The following is a 5,052-nucleotide window of genomic DNA, read 5'->3' on the forward strand; positions in this document are numbered from 1 at the left end:
CGTTAAATTCTATAAAATGAACAAGGCTTTTCTTAAATAAATGTTATAGATAGGGTTTACTTTTGGTAGAGAATTTATTTTGAATATATAGTTATATACAGTTACAATCCAGAGAATCTTAAGCCATCAGAATCCTTTTTTTAAAAACCCTTTTTAACAGCAAATCCTATAAGAATCACTACTTGAAGATTCCAACATAACTAACTCTTTTCATATTCAAGCATAGAACATAGCAAAACTACATTTGTTGTAACTGCACACTCTAAATATAGTTTTTCAAGACCCTTCTCCTAAAACACAATCTAATTTCTCCTTAATGTACACTAACCTTCAGGGCTTTCTCAGCACACTGATTTCCAAATAAAAAATTACATCAGTTCTGCTATGAGACACCCAACTGTCCCAAACATAGTTTCTATCCCCTAACAAACAACTACTATTTCATCCCTCTGCTAGCTGTAGGAGTATTGAGCTTGTAATTATGTCAAAGCTACATGATTTTTCTCCGATTTAAGATGTCAGAAGTAACTCGGGTGTAAATTGTTTTCACTTACTCAGTTGGCAGCCACTGCATCGGTTCTTGGACTTGCGTCCGAGAGTTGATGCGGCTTGGCACCGGACTTTTTCTCGTACATCTCACTCTCTTTGCCTTCATTTTTGTTCGTAGTGATTTCCTGTGCCTAGTTGAGCAGCTTTCAGTCCCTCCTGTATCAAAAAAGACTTTGAACAAGTCATTACAAGGAGATATGGGAATTTTGGAGTTAAGGGGGATAGATCAGGCAAGTTCCAAATTTAAAAAAAAAAATGTTGAGAAGGAAGTTTAAAGTGCATACCACTAATGATGCATTTTCTACCCTTAGTTTATCCGATTTTTCACTTAGTTGATTTATTTCAGATATGAGTGTTGCATTCTCTGAAGTCAAGGATTCAACTTTACGGGCAAGCTCTTCCGTCTCAGCCTACAAAATAATAATATGGCATTAGGTTCAGATTATTCATTGTTATACTTCAAATCAGGTAAATAGGCTCAAAGAAGGAATTTCTAAAGTTTTTAAGCAAAGATGTAATACATATTTCTAGTACCTGCTTCCTCAACCTTGACCTTCTAGCAGATTCTCTATTAGATTGTTTCCTCCTGTCGCGTTTCAGCTCCCGTTCATTCTGGTTAAATTTCATTTATGTTAGCAACAGATTAAAATAGCACAACCCAACGTGTAAAACACTAAAATGTGCATTAACTGTCCACAGTCAAAGGGATTAACCAATACCTGCATCCAGACATCAGACGGCATTTCCCCACAAGGTGAATTCCTAGAACTGGATTTAGCATTAATAGAGGGAGGGTTCCTAAGCACCAATGCTGTGCTCATGCCGGGAGAAAGTACAGCTCCGATTGGTTTGGGAAAGATCGTTGTAGCAGCAATTGCATTAGTAGACTTTGCCTCATTTTTCCCATCTCCACCTGTTAAAACAGAGACAATATATAACCTCCAGACATGAAGGTGGACCAATTGTATCCAAAGATGGAATAGTATTATTCATTCCTTTTCATTTTCTAGCAGGAGTTACTTTAGAAATCACAAGTAATGTTTTTGCTTATCAAGGGCATGAACCTAGCCTAGGTACTGCACATTAAAGGAACCGTGCAATTGCAAAATGTCTCAGATTAGACGACTATCCACTACTGTACAGAAGTCTGACTAAAACTTAAGGTCAACTCTATTATTCATTAAGAATATAGTTGGTGAAGAATGGAGTCATACCAACGGTTGGTGTTCCCTCTCTGTTTCTTTTCCGTCTACTTTGATCCGTCTGACCAAAGATGCAAAGTGATAAAAATAATCTTTAGCATTTTGTCCTTAAAATCATTTTCTAATATACTAGTCAAATAAAACTAAGAAACAAAAAAGATGCTTGAAAACAGGTTAACCAGATGGTAAGGAGATCTTACCCCAGTTGTGTTCCCGTCACTACCATCAGTAGAACCTTCAGTCTCCGCACTGTCCACATTATAAATAATAATAATAATTCAAGCTACTAGGAGAAAGCCTTTTGGAGAGTTGCTATGGCAAAAGATCTTTGATCTTCTTAAAATAATAGTTTTCCCTGAAAAAATTAACAAACCTCTGGGACATTCTAGGCTCAGCGGTGCCCTCATCTTTCTCAGCAGTACCATTGCCTATTGACATAGCAAGGCCATTAAATCCTTTCATCTTCTTGGTTAAACCCCGTTCTGTATTGCCTGGTGACTTTGTAGGAGTTTCCACAGGGGTGGCAGTCTACAGTAAAATGCTCTAGTTATATTCAGCACTTGCTAAACACAATAAGCAAGAAGAACATCCCCAAAAGCAGTATATGTGCATGTGCATCCACAATAAGCATGAATAAAAACAAAATAGCAACAATTTGAAATGAATCATTCAACAGACAACTCACTGCAGGTGATGATGAAATATCATGACCATGTTATTCTTGGATTCCAAGAGTAAACAGATAAAACTGCATTAAGGTCAAATGTGGTACAATAAAACCAGCGTTCCGGATGTTATTTAGCACTCATATCATATCCTAAGGTAGAAAAAAATGCAAATTTTCTTTATCGTGTTGCTAGCTGTACCATATGGAATCTGCTGAGTATTACCAAATTGGTTGTTGTATAATACTGACCGCTGTCTAGATATAAGGCAGGAAGAAAAAGAGAATCATGTGACAGTACATTCACTATACAAACTCAAACATCAGAAACTAAATATTATTAGTAATCTCAGGAAAAACCAAGTTCCTAGATAATTTGGTACAAAATTAATACTGTAATTAAAAGATAGTGCCAAACTTACTGAAGGAACTGCAGGATGGGCATATATTCCCCCATGTGGGTAGATTGTTGCATAAGGTGTCCCATAAGGTGACATCATGGGCTGAAAGAATAAACAAATTAGTATTATTAATAATTATTTACAGAGTTATCCAGTGATGAACTTAAATGAAGTTAAATGCCTAGGAGCTGTGGGTAATACCTGTGGAGGACCCCAAATATAAGGGGAAGGAGCGTGGCCAGCGGCCACAGCTGAGTTGTAATATGTTGCCATTGCGACTCGAGGACCATAATATGCCTATATATTTATTACAGAACCATGAAATCCCCATTAGCAATTTCATTAGCGAAATAGATTGTGCAATTTAGTTGAATAAATGTCTTAACAACATCAGTGGGAAAGAGGGAAGAGCATGAATAAGAAGATAACCTGCATAGCTGCCCAATCAGGATATACATGAATATTAGCCTGATCCTGTGAATTGAAAAGTATTGACCAATACTATGATATGAGCATAAAAATTTAATAGAATAAACACAAAGCAAATTGTGTAACTACTACATTAGATATCCTTTCCCTAAGTCAATTTTGATAATCATAAATAGTATAGTAATTGTTTTTTCCTTTTAGGATAATAGGCTCGATTTTATTTCTAGTTTCAACAATTAAACATGCATAATCGCTTAGCTTACCGTTGGCACCGGTGAAGATGATTTTCAGACTTAGACTTTCCGTCGTCACTGTTTCCCATTCTCAAACACCAACCCGAAAACCTATCTTCTAGAAATTTATTTGCCTCTCTGTCTACCGCAATCAAAGGAGGGAAACATGAAGTTGTGCATCACAGTAAAATTTCTCAAGAGCAGTAGGAAGGGTTCAGAAAAAGTATTACCAAACAAAAAGGGTTAAATAGTTTAAAAAGTAATTTTCTCTAATACTCTTCATGCAAAACATAAGCCGGTGGTTTGACTTGGAGAAGGCCAATAACCACCCAAGTTGGAGTGCAGACCCAACAATTAAGATAATATTCAATGCTTAAAAAACACACCATCAAATTAACCAAAGCTAAAATTGTAATCCTTGAACTGGCTTCATGCAAGTCAATAGCTACCCATAGCAACAAACATGATTTCCAGATATCAATTTGCTCATCTTCGTGTTAACCCAACCAGCTTCATGTACAACTCATATTATCTTATCTAATTACACCAGTCTTGTCGGGATCCTTAAATATTGGATTTTAAGTGCAAAATACAACAAATAAAATCTAGTCTTCTAATAACCAAGTTTCAGAAGATAAACCAATATAGAAACTCGACTCCTCTTAAGACTTAACTGTATGCTAGCACGCTTGGCGGCTTTGGTAAGATAAGTTGGCATTTTAAAGCGTTAACACAAATAGGTTGCTTTTGAAAAGTTAATGTAACCAAAGACAAGGATTATTGCCAACAAATGGTTTTTCGTTATGTTTCAATAAATATAAATTTTCATAAAAAAAAATAATCCCTCACAAGAGAAAATCTTTGAAGTTTATGTTCACAAAATTAATAATAATAATAATAATAAGGTTTATATAACAAGTACTTACTTTTATAAATAAATAAAAATCACATTAATATTTAGATGATTATTTGAGATATAAGCCTAATTAATAATAACAATCCTTTAAATGAAGATATATGTTAAAGGGGAAAATATGGAAAGGGCTATAGCTGTCTTTCAAGTGCCCATAACGAAAAAGAATAGAGCAATAACAAGTTATCAACTTTTGAAAATATAATCCGCCGGATTAATCTGACAACTAAAGGACAAAAATACCCTTGAGACGGCGATCGAAGATTTCTGCACTTTTCCCGCAAGCTTTCCTCTAAGCAATAAGATTTGAAGTTTAGAAGTATTAGCTTTTCGTATTAGATAAATCCGAGGAAATCAACTTTTAATGTTCTGTTTCGGATTTCGACGCTAATTTCCTCATCCCAATTTCTCTGCTCCGTATATGAATACTTGAAACTTATTCTAAATCTTCCGGCCAAACCAGTCGTGCAGATTCAAAGTTTCTCATCAAAAATTACAACAAGCTTAAATAGATCCATGAAAAGGTAAACGCTAAAAGTTTTAAAAAAAAGGACCAGGAGATGAAGGACGTATACAAATACTTCTATAAATCCTACAATTTTCCGTTAAATGTTTTGGAAAAGTTTAGTTCAGTAAGGAGTACAAGACATTGTTATTTTTC

The 5,052-nt window shown here is 35.2% G+C and overlaps 1 pseudogene; it reads right to left on the bottom strand.

The window, feature by feature from the left end:
• Positions 1-263: 263 nt before the first annotated feature.
• LOC120204494 lies at positions 264-3,654 on the bottom strand (annotated as a pseudogene).
• Positions 3,655-5,052: the final 1,398 nt, after the last annotated feature.

Source organism: Hibiscus syriacus, unplaced genomic scaffold, assembly GCF_006381635.1.
Source record: "Hibiscus syriacus cultivar Baekdansim isolate YM2019G1 unplaced genomic scaffold, ASM638163v2 tig00010968_pilon, whole genome shotgun sequence".
NCBI classification, from domain to species: Eukaryota; Viridiplantae; Streptophyta; class Magnoliopsida; order Malvales; family Malvaceae; genus Hibiscus; species Hibiscus syriacus.